At 32.6% G+C, this 16,331-nt stretch overlaps 1 pseudogene; it reads right to left on the bottom strand.

The window, feature by feature from the left end:
- Positions 1-998: 998 nt before the first annotated feature.
- On the bottom strand, positions 999-16,093 carry LOC134692896 (heat shock 70 kDa protein 12A-like; annotated as a pseudogene).
- Positions 16,094-16,331: the final 238 nt, after the last annotated feature.

The following is a 16,331-nucleotide window of genomic DNA, read 5'->3' as shown; positions in this document are numbered from 1 at the left end:
GAATTTGATTAAAACCGGTGAACATAAATTTGACAGCTAGTGACCCTTAAGGGATTCAAAGGTCAAATTTGGAACAGTTATTGCAACAACAGTTAAAATCAAATTCGACCAGATTATGATGGTAGCTATTGACATGTTATATATTTAGACTGTCCATCAAAATGAACTTAAGTAATCTTCGGCAAACCGGTTTCATAAATTTTATCATTTTGAAGGGACCTTTATAACAGCTACATCATTGAAGGTCAAGTTTAACTTGTAATTTCTAGCTAGTTTACAAGGTCATGGACATTAGATATAAAGCAGATGGAAACTTCGAACCATAAAGCAACTATATACAAAATATGAATTATCAAGCTCTTCTAACTGCTATTGCTGCTATCGATTCATTGGCATCACTGAGACAAAAAACTGAAAGCAGCAAGTTAAATTGATATTCTGGTTCTGCATGACGCTTGAAAGCATTTAATTTTTGGTTTCGAACTAAATTGTTAATAACAAATAACTTCATGCGTTTATAGTATAATCGACCATATAACGCACAAACGTATTTCTTGGATTGAGGGGAGTTGGGTGTCATCTTCCTTCTTTGATTTTGAAATACCAGATAACAATCGGTATAGATCTTTAATAAAATCAATATGTAAGACTTTTCATTTATTACAGAAAATGACAAGTTTTTCATATTAACGGGTGTATTTTCCAAAACAAAAAAAAAACTGTAAAAACTTTCTTCGATTTAATGTTTTCCTCTTTGCACATAAGGGAATAAACTCATCACAGATACCAGGATTAAATTTTGTATTTACGTCAGACGCGCGTTTAGTCTACAAAAGACTCGTTCGTAACGCTCGAATCCAAAAAAAATCAAGGTATTGTATTTTCTACTGATTTTAATTCAGACCCCAGCTACCTTAACTGTGGGTCTGTTACATTTAATAAAAAAATAATCTGAACCAACAGTTATTTATTTCTTTTCAACCTGTAGTGATAGACAATAGACAATACTTTATTAATAACCCTCAGACACATAGGTGTACAAGAGGACATCATAAATACACGTATACACATGTTTATACTCAATACATTCACACTAAACATTATAATGCTACATACATGGTAAAATACATCAAAATGTCAATTTACAAACTACCATAACATTCAACTAAAAAAGGACTGACACAAAAGTATCGTGTAAGAATTTTTTAAATATTGATAAGCTTTTGTAATCTTCTACATGACACAATATTAAGAGCTGTTTCAATTTTACTTCGTTAAATTTGCAGTATACTATTGAGGTATATATTTATTTCTAAGCAGTTTTATTTCCTGAATTTTTAAAAATTTCAACAGATAAAATGAAATTCATATTCTATTCCATTGTCACAGATGACGAATTCGCTCATTTTTTCCGGATCATCTTCCCGTTTCTACCGGACATTTTAAATTTGAACATCTGAATTTTGCTAACCGGTATTTTGCTATAAAAATCCTGTCAAACAGCTTCAACTTTATTAAATAGGTTTCCAAACAAAATTCCTCTTTATAAAATGAATAAAATGCACCTCTTAAAGAGTTATTCATCTGGGAAAACCAATGTTGGATGATTGTTTAAGGATTTTAATCAACCAGAATCTTCTCTATCAGAATGATCATAAAAAAACATTTCACTGTTTTGTCACTGCAGCAACATTTCCTCATCTTTTATTTAATATCATCAAAATACATTTTTCTATAGAATACAAGTTCTCATACTAGTTCAAATCACACTAAGTCAAACATTGCGGATTCGGAATGTCCTGTTCCCTGTTCGGTTGTGTTAATTGTTAATTCAGTGTTACCGAAATGAAATTCTACATCAAAACGACGGATTTTTTCGGATGGATTATGTATTTTAACTCGGAAAGTTCCAATTTGCATGCACCCTGGTTCATCAGTATACAGTGGGTCTTCTTTTTTAGACACGAAAACAATGACAGCTAATGCTTTTTGAAGTTTTACTGTCTTGAATTCTTGTTTAACTATTGTTCCCGGTGAAGCGTCCTCGTTTAACTTTTTGACAATATTAAAACAGTTTTTACATTTCTCTTCGCCATCTATAATTTCTAATTTTGCTTTGTCGTGAATATTCTTGTTGAATCTATTTTTAACTTGAATGCCGTATGTATATCGCATAACGCGTGATGCTATAAAACCTGGATTGTGACCAAAAAGTACGGCCCCTTTCAACACGGCCAATCCTGCATCTTCAGGGATGATGATTCGTTTGTCTGGGAATTCCTTACGTATGACATGCTGAAGCATTTCTGATTCTGAAAACCCTCCTACTAGAAGCAGCATAGAAATACTTTCACATTGTTTGATAACATTGGTTATTTGACTGATGATATCTGTAGATGATTTCGAATACAGTGCTTTCACAACATCTACCTCCGCCCTCATTTTGTCACCACGGAGGGATATTTTATCACTTAGGGAACAAGACTTAACAGTGGCAGGAAAATCTTCTCCAAAATTTAACCTACACAAGTCATTCAAAGCAGCATAAGGAACAGTGAAATTTATTTTACCCGTTTTATTGTGGTGTACGGTTCTTTTCACTGTTTCGAATTCTCTAAACAGATCCAGATAAGCTGAGGGATCCTTCCATGACAAACTATTCATTAGAGGTGCGCCAAAAATTTTCACCATTATCTGGAAAAATTCGTTATCGATGGACGTTCCACCACATGCATCACCGGTTGCTTGGCATAATTCCTTTATAGTTTCCCATCTTCTTGCTTTTCGTGAACAGTTATATCTGCAGTTCCCCCTGCATAAATAAAAATACACTTTCTTGTTATATCGTATGTATAATATACAAGTATATTACACAACATTTATTTCCCGACTGACGCGTGTCTTTGTCTATATATAGCTATTTTAAATTGAAAATATTAATGACTGGTAGATTCTATCAAGGATTTGTATAGTTAGTATAACTATACAAATCCTTGATTCTATTGATAACTAAAAGTTAAAGAGAGATCAACGTGGAAAACTCATCATCTCGTATGTTATGGATAAAATAGTTTGTCTTTTTTTATTTAAGGCATGACTGTAATATTTTTTCTGTCTATGAAGAAATAACATAAAAAATTGGGTGCACACTGAATAACGCGCGTAGCAGGTTATTTAACAGTGTGTACCACATTTTTTATGTTTTTTCGAAAAGACAGAAAAAATATTACAGTCATTTCTTACAACTTAATTCTAAATTCCATTTTAAACCGTAGAAAACCATGAAAAAATGTTGATGACGTCACGGTCACATGACTAAATTATGTCTATGGGCTCATAGCATAATTAAGTAAGCCAATTAGAAGACGCGTTACATCCAAAATTAAATTATTTAAGAAGAAGAAAATTTTAAGAGAAAAAAGAATAATACCTTACAAACGATAAATACTTCAACACTGACTCCTTTTTTGTTGTCTGAAAGTACTGGACAGTTCTAAACAAGGGTTTTCATCTGTACACAATAACTAGATAAGATGAACTTTTTTCAAATTGTCTTATACAGCGTGCATTGACTGTGTGTGAAAATGAATTTGTTTGTATTAATACAAAAATATCAGTACATTGTCGTTTTTTTTATGTTATTTATACATGTTTCTCGTTTCTCGATTTTTTATATAGATAAGACCGTTGGTTTTCCCGTTTGAATGGTTTTACACTTGTAATTTTGGGGCCCTTTATAGCTTGTTGTTCGGTGTGAGCCAAATCTCAGTGTTAAAGGCCGTACCTTGACCTTTAATTGTTTACTTTTATAATTTCTTATTTGGATGGAGAGTTGTCTCATTGGCACTCATACAACATCTTCCTATCTCTATGTAAATAATTACCTCCTAAGTCTATGATCATATATTTCGTTCCAACTTCAGCCATTGTGAATTTTCCATCGACACCATTTAATTTTTCTATTGGAAGATATTGACAGTAGATAGAAGCAGCTTCCGGTTCCAATGCAATTAGTAAATTTTCACCAGGTATCCCTGCCTGCAGTACAAAAAAACTAAAGACATTCAAATGTCATTGACAAAAGCTTGAATACTTTCATCACAAACTATCAGTTTACTTTAATAAAATATCATATATAATGGATCCTCCACGACTGTCAACATTTTGCAGCAAAATGGCAGATAATCAGCATGAGCATAGCAGGTATGTCGCTGTGACAATTGCACGTATTGCTGGTCATCACTAATCCAGTATAAATCGTTTTGTGAATAAAAATTATGCAACAAAGGATTTTAAAGACCGAGCGAAACCAGAAAGACCCCATTTAAGATCGGCCAGGAAAAACCAAGCCTTATGCTGTTTGGTCAGGAGGAAATCCTCTGCAAACAACTTACAATCCTGATAAGAGAGTGTTTGCCATACAGGAGACTTAAACAAAATTTATTCGAAATAGACCCATAGCTACTGGTTATCGTGCGACAAGACCATGTCCGGTACCCTTGGTCCCGAACACAAATAAAGTGCCCCGTTTCCAATGGTGCATATCTCGCCAAAGTTGGAAATTGGCATCTTGAAGGACGATCATTTGGTCCAACGAAGGTCGGTTGATCTTTCTTGGCCTGATCGTAGCCAGAATTTGAACCATATCAAGCATAATTTATATTGAACTATATTGGGCGTAAATTGTGCAAAAGGACATGTACACCCAGTCCAAACACTTCATGAAGTAAACATTTCTCCTCACCAGGAAAGGTTGCGATTACCTCAGCAGCAAATTCGTCAAATGCTCACAGGAATGAGAAGACGTTTAGAGGCAGTTATCCGTGTGAATAGAGGCTGCATAAAGTATTGATTCGTTGGGGTTAAACAATCAACCATGATGTTAACAATCATCTTAAGATTTATTTTTAAATGTAGAGAGCCGTGGTGGAGTGGTTAGTGCATCGGACTACTAACACAAAGGTTCCTGGTTCGATTCCCGTTCGGGATGAAAATTTCAGAAACTCAATTTTCGGCTCTCCCTTGACACCATCAGCGAGTATGGTCTTGAGGAAACGATGATAGTCCGTCGGAGAGGGACGATAAATGGATGACCCGTGTTAAGAGAGAGACATATCTCTTGCACGTTAAAGACACCCTTGTAGATTTCGAAAAAGAGTAGGCTAATGCCGCTACAAGGCAGCACTCGCACCCGCAAAGTGGAGAGGGATTGATAAAAGTTGCAAAACTTGTTTCCCGATCCACTATAAATAAATATGTTTAAAGGGGCACTAGCTGTCAAATTCATGGTCACCAATTTGACTCAAATTCTCACATTTGATTAATAACAATGTAAAACATTTATCCAATCTATCAAACGTTTAAAATAAACAGTTTACGGAGCATGGGGTAGATGATATGTAGGTTCGTTTCGTGTGTATTAAAATCCAGATGCCATCTAATTAACTATCGATTTGACCTCAGATGACCATATAAGAGATGTAAACACAAATAAAGATATGAATAGGTTAAACCAGCACGTGCAATTGGATTTTTATAGGTCTGTTTGATTTGAATTTATAGATTAAAAATATAAGTTTCTTATTGTTTTTAACCGTATAAGAATGATTTATGTGGATCGAATTAGTAATCACATGATTTACCGTAGTTTCACTTTCATTGTTGACATTTTGTTTCTTTAAATAACCAGTTCACGTACAATGCATGCGTTGTCAGTCTCTAGCTAGGGGGTTAAATTGAGTTCACATGAATATCGGTTAGAATGATGATGACGTATTCACTTGCAAGTGAATCCGTCCAAAATTATGTATAATCGCTTATTTCAACAAAATTAAAGCAAATTGATTGCTAAAAGCAAATTATTATTTCATTATTCCAATTCAATTAATGATTAATCTAAAAAAAATCATACTTTATTTTTGTATATATATCGTAGCTAGTGCTCCTTTAAACTAAATGTCTGACATTGTAAAGTTCGATTACAGTAAAAGTTGTAACATGCATTTTTTGTACAAAAATTGCTTTATTTTGTTATAAAAATTGTGGCTAATTAACACTTTTTTTTAATTCTTTTAATGCCAATGTTATCAATATCAATGTTTCAATATTATTATACAAATATTTTATCATATTCTCAGATATAAAAAAAACAAGTCTGATTTTCCAAGGTTTAAAAAATCAAGGTGTTGCAATACTTTTTTCCATATGTATATGTGTATTTATCATTTTGAATCTTTGTATAAAAATTAAAAAAAAAAAAAAGAAATAATAAAGACGACAATACAACAAAACACATCGCTTTGAACTGAACAATACGAATCAAACACAAAACAGGGGTTATATCATGTGCTCCGGAAGAGATGGTTATGTCCGTAAAATTCAGAAGGGATATTTTTAACTTGGTCCTTTGGAACTCTTGGTTTAGTAGCATTCAATAAATCAGCAACCTTTTTTTAAGGTAACTAAAGTAAAAAAAAGTGCTAGTTCTCCAATATCATATACCAACGGGTGATTTATACTATATATGCACGCGCTGCTGGAATGTTGATTATTATTATTTGATATATAGAAATGCAAATTGGAAACAAAAATCATCTCGTTTATCGTAAAGTTTTGTTCTCGATCTTCCATTATTATCAATTAAGGAGATAGCCGCATTGTATTTTAAGCTTTGATTTCGTAAAACGTAGATTTTACTGTCGCAAATTGAGTTTACCTGGCGACGCGTAACGGATATTTGCGACAGTAAAATCAAGTTTTATAGAGGCCAAGCTTAAAATACAATACAGTTATCTCCATTCTAATGCAGCATATTAAAAAATAAATACCATTTTAACAAAGTTTGGCGTAAAATGACATAAATGACATATATATATATATATATAAATGAATAAGTCAGCGAAACTGTTGCATTGTCTTTAGCAACTAAAAAATGTCATATCTATACTCACAATGTCAAACATTATAGTCTAGACGTATTTATAACTTACGTTCGCTTCATTATGGATTCAATGTTGACAAAAAGTACAGTTTGAGGCTCAAAACTTGACTTTCATGTATAGTTTGTAACAAAGAAGTTACATTCCAAAAATTTCAACCATCTTGAAAATTTCATTTTCTGATGATTTTTATTGGGTTTGTTTTACAACAACAAACAAGCTGTCTGTATAACGTTGGCTTTTCGTTTTAATGAAACAAAGCTATGTTGAACACTGTAAGAAAGAACATAAAAGAAAGTAGAAATATTTTAAGAAAATAGTTCGTAAGCATAGCGGTAGTTTTGTCAATAGATGAAATATTTGGCAGATTTTGTGTTTCAAATGAAGGCTTGAAAACTTGAGATCACCTTTGAAACCTTGATAAAACTTTCTTTTAAATAATATAAGGTATGTAAATGTATAATAGGAGGGCACATTTGTCCTGTTATTCAGATCTGAAATACGTGTTTTGTACCATCAAAGAGTTTTTTTGTTTTTTTTTTATTTATTTGAATATTTGTTAAATAACCTCAAAAGGACGTATTTAGAAATATGGTAACCGGTGTCACAGTCAGATTTTATTTTTTATTTCATTATTCACATTTCAACTTAAATACTGAAATGTAAACTATTTCATTATTTTTTATTATTCACTAAACGTTGAATCGTGAATAATGAACTATTTTTTAATTCATTATTGAATTTTAAATAATGAAAAAAACGATCATCACATTGGCACCGGTGAATCATGGACGTACTTCAGCGCGGTCAAAATTAACCTTTGTTTGAAAGGACACGTATGTACGGAAGCCGATAAGAGCCATTCAAAAAAAATATTTTATGTCGTTATTACGACATAGCATGTCGTAATTTCGACATAACATGTCGTTAAAACGACATAGTTTTGTCGTAATAACGACATCGCTATATTTAAAAGAATATGTATTATGATTGCCAAGAGACTAAATGACAAAGAAATTAACAATTATACGTCATCATAATGTCCCCGATAATTATAAAAGCCCCCGCATGGTCAGCTATAAAAGAGGGAAGAAAGCTACCAGAGGGAGAGTCCCCGAAATGCTGTGTGGCAGACAGTGTTATTATTCAATTATTAGCTCCCTTGGTAAAACTCCAAATTTCATATTTAATGTATTCTATTGGTAAATAATTTACATGAAGCTTAATAAGTATATATTTTTTAATTGCATAGCTTTTGCTATTTGAATTCATTGGTTAAAGATATTTATTTATATTGTAAAGTTTAATATTTGCATCGTCGCAAAATCTTTGGTTACCTTCTTTGGATACCTTCAGTGAGAAACTTATATATGTTATAGATACAAATTCAGATTATTATAGCCCATAGTGCTAGGGCTGTCCAGTCAGACAAAGTCGTTTAGAATAACAAGTTACCGGTCGTAGAATAGTTATGCAGTCACACACGTTGGAAGATTGAAATGTGGAATTATTAGAGGACTGAAATTGTACAACCAAGTCAAGCCGAGCTTTCCATCTCCCTTTAAGTAAGCACAAACTACATGGCTTCTTGGTATAAGGGTGTATTGAAGTATTGATAGCTCTATTTCTACTTTCAAACGTTGGGCACGCGCGATGTTCCTACAACCCCTAGGATTTAAAACAGAATCTTCGAAATTTCATCCGCAAAACAAAATAAAAATGTTAGAAAACACGAACCAATATTAAAACAAATTCAATATATGTTTTGAATTATGTTTTTACAGCTCTTGTTCATCTCCTAAGTAATATCTAGTATATTTTAGGATTAAAAAAAGAAAGCTATGTGAAAAAAACGGATGTCCCCATCCAACGTTACATTTATGAAAAACTGTTATATCTCTTATGTATAGTGATCCTATTTCTTATTCTCTGATCTTCTTGATTCTTGACAGGAACAGCGACATGTGTCGGTTCTTTGTGGCGTTAAAGCCGTTATTTTACCAAATTTCATTTGACTCGTCTACATATTATAGTAGATAATGAATAAAAATAGTAAGATAATAATAATATCTAATAAAAGTACAAGTATTTGCCTCATGTGAGTTCAAATATTGCTGATTCAATAAAATCTGCTCTACACAGTCGTTTTTCAAACGGTAATCATTTTGTCTAAGTTGATATTTCATTTTTCAAAGCAGTTAAGGCGTATTTTTTTTTATATAATTGATCAAAACAAAAGCTAGATATACGAAGAGTAAAAAATGCCAAGATTCTTTCCTTATTAACAACATATTTGGGTCTTAAAAGAATAAAATGCTTCCAAACATTACAAAACGGTAGCCAATTTTTCCAAGTGTCTGAAAACGTCTAAATTCCTAAAGACGCTAATTTCCGACGTTAAATGTGCTAAAGTTTCAATTAAATGTTTATGATAATTAAAACAAACCGTGTTATGAAATTTGGAGAAAGGTGTTATTGATTGCTGTCGAAAAAAAAATAGTGCATGTTGCTAAAGACTCTGCCCGGGGAAATAGGTTCGACACAGGTTTAATTTTGCAATTTTTATTAATTGTATAGCTTTTAACGCTTTATTCAAAAGAATTTGGAAATGTGGAGAAAATCCCATTTTATAAAATAAATTGAAATTTATGTTACGGAAGTACTCCGAAATAGATCATTTAAAGTCGTCACTTCAGTTAGGTGCAATCACCAATATCAAAACACTTAATACCAGTTCACGGAATGTTTTACTTCGCGATTTGTCCTGCTATTTCGTGATGAAAGTAATTCCTATACTAGCGAAGCCGGAACTTTTCGTCAATATAAACTTGTGCATGAAATGGAGGTAATTGAAAGACGAATCCCAAACAGCAACGAAAACCGTTTCATCGAATTAAAAAAAAAACGGGATTATATTTTTATTTGTCGTTTTCGCGGACGACCCAGGAGTAGATTACTATATTTTATTACTATATTTTAAAATGTATATATTGAAGATGACTTGGGAAATAATTCTCAAGCCAAGGTTCAAGTAATTGAAGGGGTGTATTTCGACAATTTATGTGTCAGGGAAAATACAATTCTATTCAAATTTAACCAAGGGTAAAAATGTTCGATTTACTTGCAGAGTGTCAGATATATTTGTATTGGGGATGAATTAAGATATAGAAATTTTACAATGACAGATAATATGCAACTTGAAAGTTGAACATCCTATGATAAAAAAAAATATGAAAACCGTATACATGTACTTCCGTCCCATCTTTTCTTCCTACATTACTTGCGACAGTACTGCATTTTAAGTTGAAATAACTTAAAGGGTAAACATTATTATATCGATTTCCACAACTCGAGGTAATTTTTTGATAAAATGACATCACAAAACGAACAGAACCAGAATCAACCAACAATATAAAAAAACCGAATAAAAATTAATCGAAGTCAAAGACCCTCTTCGACGTCGCATTTAAAGTGTAACGTGTTGTATTAAGGGCATCCGATATAGTTTCTCGATAAAATGTCATTTTCTTATTTTTGGAATATGTTGTAGGCCTTGGCGAGTTATAAAATAAAACACAAAATAAAACATATGTCACCGTGCTCGTTTTCGAGAAAATTGAGGCTGCAAATTGGGGATTTGTGCAATTTTGCAAAAAAGTTAGACAATGTAATAAAATTTTTGGAGTAAATATTCTTTGTCGTAAATGATTAAGATTGGGGTCAATTTGAAGCTGTGATAAGTGACAATAAGGAAAAAAATAAATCCCTACACGAATGACTATACAAATTTTCAAGATTTGCTTGACATTGTGAACCAGATGCTCAAAGTGGGATTTTTTTTAATCCAAAAAATATAGAAAAAAAGTGTTTCTGAAAATGTCATTTTTATCATTTTTCTGCATGAACTGCATTTTATCATGCTTTCTCCAAATGTGAAATAAAAAATAAATGTCACCGTTCTGGATTCTATGATAAACGCAATTTCGTCCTAAAAATTGCGTCCCCCCTTTGTAACCTCAACGTTAGCGCTAAAGTGCACGACGTCGCTGGCAGAAGGGTCAGTCATCTTCAGAATGTTAACTATACGATATTTAAATTTGTTGAAGATCTCACAGAAACAGTAATATGTTTTATTTCTGGTGATTTTATTAGACTGTTATCCTTTTAGAATCAAATGCACTTATATAATGATGTAGAAGTTAGCATGCGAGAGAAACAGAAATTGGAGCATTGGAAAACCCACATTACGTTTCTTATTACGGAAAATTACACGCATTACGTCCCGCAAAAAGTGACGTTTTGCGGGAATTCAAACGCTTAACGTCGCGCCAAGAGTTAACTCCCTTGAAACTGTATCGGATGCCCTTAAAGAATATCGTGCCCAACGTTTGAAAGTAGCATTAGAGCAATTGTTACTTTAATTTACCCTATTACAAGAAGACATGTAGTATGCGCCTATTTTGAGGGAGATGGGATGCCTAGCTGGCATGTTAGGCTTACATATAGACATAGCATTATCAACCTATTCTGTCTGTACAATCATGTGACAAACGTTAATTTACTAACCTCAATTGTTATTTTGAAAAATATATAAGTTTCTCTATGAAGGTATTCAAAGAAGGTATCCAAAGATTTTGCGACGATGGAAATATTAAACTTTACAATATAAATAAATATCTTTAACCAATGAATTCAAATAGAAAAAACTATGCAATTTAATTATATACTTATTAAGCTTCATGTCAATTATTTAACAATAAAATGCATTAAATATGAAATTTGGAGTTTTACCAAGGGAGCTAATAATTGAATAATAACAATGTCAGCATTTCGGGGACTCTCCCTCTGGTATCTTTCCTCTCTCTTTTATAGCTGACTATGCGGGGGCTTTTCTAATTATTGGGGGCATTATGATGACGAATAGTTGTTAATATCTGTGTCCTTTAGTCTCTTGGCAATCATAATACATATTCTTTTATATATAGCGATGTCGTTATTACGACATAGCGATGTCGTTATTACGACATGATATGTCGAAATTACGACATAGCGATGTCGTAATAACGACATGTTATGTCGAAATTACGACATGCTATGTCGTAATTACGACATAAATTATTTTTTTTGAATGGCCCTTATCGGCTTCCGTACGTATGAGTGATATAGGTATTCAATAAAGTCGGGCAATGAATGTTGTTTATGTTGAAAATATTTTTTACTCTAAAAAAATGATATACAGTTGTAATTATCGTGATAATCATCCTTGCTAGTTTTTAAAATCTTAACAATTTTTCAGAACGGGCTTTAACAGGCTTTAATCAAGTACTTGTTTCATTGCTCAATCTCCGGATTCATTCAATTTTATTGTAATATTTCCATGTTTCTTTAATAATGTGTTTACTACTTGGATGTTTCCCAACATTGAATTTCCCCAATAAGGCATTGCATGTGTAGTAGTAAACCATGACGAAATAACAGGTAAAAAAAAAACACCAACCAAAAGACTTATTAGAGTCTATAAGAATATAAGAGTTTAGGAATCACCAACCAATATTCCGTAAATATATAAATTCCATTCGTTCATAGCGCATGTTTGGTTTAATTTTCATCAGGAAAGCTTACTATTAATTTTAAAAGGCAAGGATGCCTAAGAGCCGAACGATTTAAAGTATTTCATAACTGAAAAAGACATAGTAGTGTAGCAAGAATCATATAAGGTCAGTTTTGACTGAGGGAGTTGATCCTAACTAAAGTGTCCAAATCAATTAGAAAACTTTAGAAATGTTTGTACTAAATCCACTTGCATAACACTTGAATTTCAGAACATTCTTTCTGGTATATTCTTCCTGTAATAATATCTTTTATCGTTACCTTTTCAGCACTTTTTCTCATAAACTGTTTTGCCGTATCATTCCATATGGCCGGAACAGCAAGTACCCATCGTATGTCTTTGACCGTCATTGTAGTTCCTCTTTTGTCTAATGTTTCAATCAAATGATCCTTCAGGGCTCGTATAGACAAAGAAAAAACATCTATGGCTAATGCTGATTTCCCAGTTAAATCCTCAATTATTGAGGCTGTTGACAAATGCTGTAAACAAGATCACATACTTTATAAAAAGGCCATATTATTTCCTGTCCCGATTTGCATATATATAAAATATATACTTATATAATATATATAATATATATATATATATATATATATGTTGATGTTTAGACAAATTATATACATATATGTCCATTTACAGGTTAGACTTAATAATAAACTATAAATGTGTAGTACTATAGAAAAATCTTAATTTTCAAAATGTAAATTTAATATGCAATCATTAAAACATTGTTATCATTACATGTATTAAAAAATAATTAAACTGTTTAAATTTAGTACAACTATTATTCTTTTCTCTTGAAATTGTACATTCAAATTTCCTCAAAGCTGCAAGATATATGATTGTTAGAAAAATCAGTGCCAAACGATGCAGTGCAAACGAAGCAGTGCAAAAGAAGCAGTGCAAACAAAATACAAATCTACGTAAAACTGCAAATCCTTTCGGATTCAGAATCCTCGCAAATGTATGAACGTTGTTGAGAGAGTCTACAATTTTTGCTGATACTTGTCATCATACAACATCTCTTTGTGTTTTGATATTTAAGGGATGACTGTTAGTGACATATGTAAACATATCTTAAAAATAAAACCAACGACCTGATTTATACTACCACAATAGTTTGAACATTTTTTGAAAGACAGTTCCAAAACGACAACCACTAGATTATAAGCTCTTTCACTAGGAATGTCCCTGGTTTAAAAGTAATAAATAGTTAGAGGATTCAGTCCTTCCACAAATATCGGAACTCCTAGGAAATTTCAAAACGGAAAGTCCCTAATTAAATGACAAAATCAAAAGCTCAACTACATCAAACGAATAGAAAACAACTGTCATATTCTTGACTTGGTATAAACACCTCTCATTACAATGATTAACAAAGTGTAACTTCCGTAATATCAATTACCTTATTTTTATGGAGCTTCATTTTAAATCGGTGAAAATAATAGAATTCATCATGTTCTTTATCCATCATTAAATCAGAGTACTTGTTTTCTGCTTCATAACCAAATGAAACAAAATTCTTGTCCTCGTCGAGTAAAAGAACTGTAGGTGTCTTTAATGAGAGAAGTTGTCTCCCACCGGCATTCCATGCTTGATTGGCGTGGATTTTGAGAGGATCTTTCTTGAAGTCACCTCTCATTGAAAATGCATAGCCAGAGTAGGTGGTTCCAAAATCTATCGCTGCTACTAGGAGATGATCGGAGGCCATTTTATCTTGCTTAAGAAATCATCTGAAAAAGAGACCGGCAGGATTTTTTCTTTTAAATTTTGGTCGTATAATAAAATATTTCTTTTATTCGTCCGAACCACTACCTGGAATACCCCCAGATCGCACAAAATTTAAAAACACTTATGAATAACCAATAAGCATATCATTTCAGATAAAAACAAACAAAAGTTTACCGCCTTGACCAGTTTGTTAACACGTAAGAGATATCTGGAAAAGTATGTCTACAGAAGGATAGTGTATTAAGGACCGCAACTATTCGCCGGTGAATAATAAGCGAACACAATAAATACAAAAAATTGAAAATACAAAAAAAACGAATATTTATGTGTTGGTTCAAATCTTACTACTGTAACGTGTACACAGGGTAAGCGTGTCTGTTTCTATTTAGAATGGCGTCACTAGTTTGATACTGGATCAAAAACTGCTCTATTTACAAAACATATAACAAATAATCTTTATTCAAATATTAACATCAATGAACCAAAATATGTACAACTGCTCTTTGCAATCTTTAATAAACTATCTATAAACTATTCTACTCAAATATAATGTATACAACTGGTACAAATTTGTACTCTTACAAAATTGTCCTGGGTCAGGTACAAACTTGTCCTCCTGGTACAATAATGTACCTTACAAGTTTACACACTTGTCTTAGTTCCGTTGATACAATTATGTACTTTACAAGGTGGTCAAACAGACTCACACTTGTCCTATACGGTACAATACGGTTCAACGTATAGACGTTCAAGTCCGTATTTCTAACAGGCACCAACCTGTTCTTTATTATTAATAATAATATATAGTAATAAGACTTTTAACAATCGACCCTGAGCAAACAAATGGAAGTTTTCAACGACCTTGACTGGCTATACAGCCCTTGCACGGTCGGTCAACACCTGAGCTAAAAATCTCTCCAGCTTATGTACCCCGATGGGAGCTGTTCCATTCTGGAAGGACGGGTGTTCTACAAAAGTGTCTCGTTACTCGTATCTGAGTTTCCTAAGGAACACCCTTTACATTGAACCTGACCCAAAGTTTACCCGCGAATCACCTTACTCTTTTCTATGTTTAATTAAAGTATATACAACTGCATTCAATAAGGCTTCTGCCGAACTGTAACCAATGTAAACAATCTAGCCTTAGATACAAAATCATCACACTATATGATAAAAGTGAAAAACATAAAAATAAGGAGATGTGGTCGGATTGCCAGTGAGACAAATACTAAAGTTCAAATGAAGTCATAGGCAACCGTGCAGCATTCAACAACGAGAAAACCCCATACCTTATAGTCGGCTATGGAAGGCCCTGATATGAAAAATGTGAAACAATTCAAAAGAGAAAAATCTTAAAACAAAGATATATACGTAAAAACAAATATAACAGACATAAACCAGGCAACGACAACAACTGAACTATATGCATAATCCTGACTCGGGACTGGCACATAAAGAATGTGACGACATTCAACATGTCTGTGAGCGCTCATCCACTCCGTCCCTAACATGAAACACGGTAGTGTCAAACATCAAAACAAACAGGCAGCGTGCGACCAAAAATTTACAGAAATTAACATTGACTGTGTTTCAATCTTTGCTTATTTAAAACGAAAGTAAAACAGTCAGCATTCATTAAAATTAAAGTAAATCTGTTGACCAACACTTTTGTTTATTGAACTGGTTTAATAGATTTTGGGAATTACTATAACTTACTAAATATTCGTTGAACAGTTGCGGAGCCAAAAGTTTACACTCTAGAGCAGCTTTCTAAAATGTTTCAGGAGTCATAAGGAAGGAAAATACATATACGCCTGCGTCGCGTCTTTTTAATGACTTACTAACCTATTCAATATCATTGATTTTAAATAATTGATGAGTCTTTTGTAGACGAAACGCGCGTATAGTGTATTTAATTATAATCCTGGTACCTTTAATAACTTAGTGTGTGGTGTTAAAGGGATATAATGGTTACAATTTCATATCTATACAAAAGCCAAGCATATATAAGATAAGATATTTTTTTTATTTCCAATAGTGGACCCATTATA

Source organism: Mytilus trossulus, chromosome 12 (genome assembly GCF_036588685.1).
Source record: "Mytilus trossulus isolate FHL-02 chromosome 12, PNRI_Mtr1.1.1.hap1, whole genome shotgun sequence".
NCBI classification, from domain to species: Eukaryota; Metazoa; Mollusca; class Bivalvia; order Mytilida; family Mytilidae; genus Mytilus; species Mytilus trossulus.
This window is presented reverse-complemented; position numbering and strand designations above follow the sequence as displayed.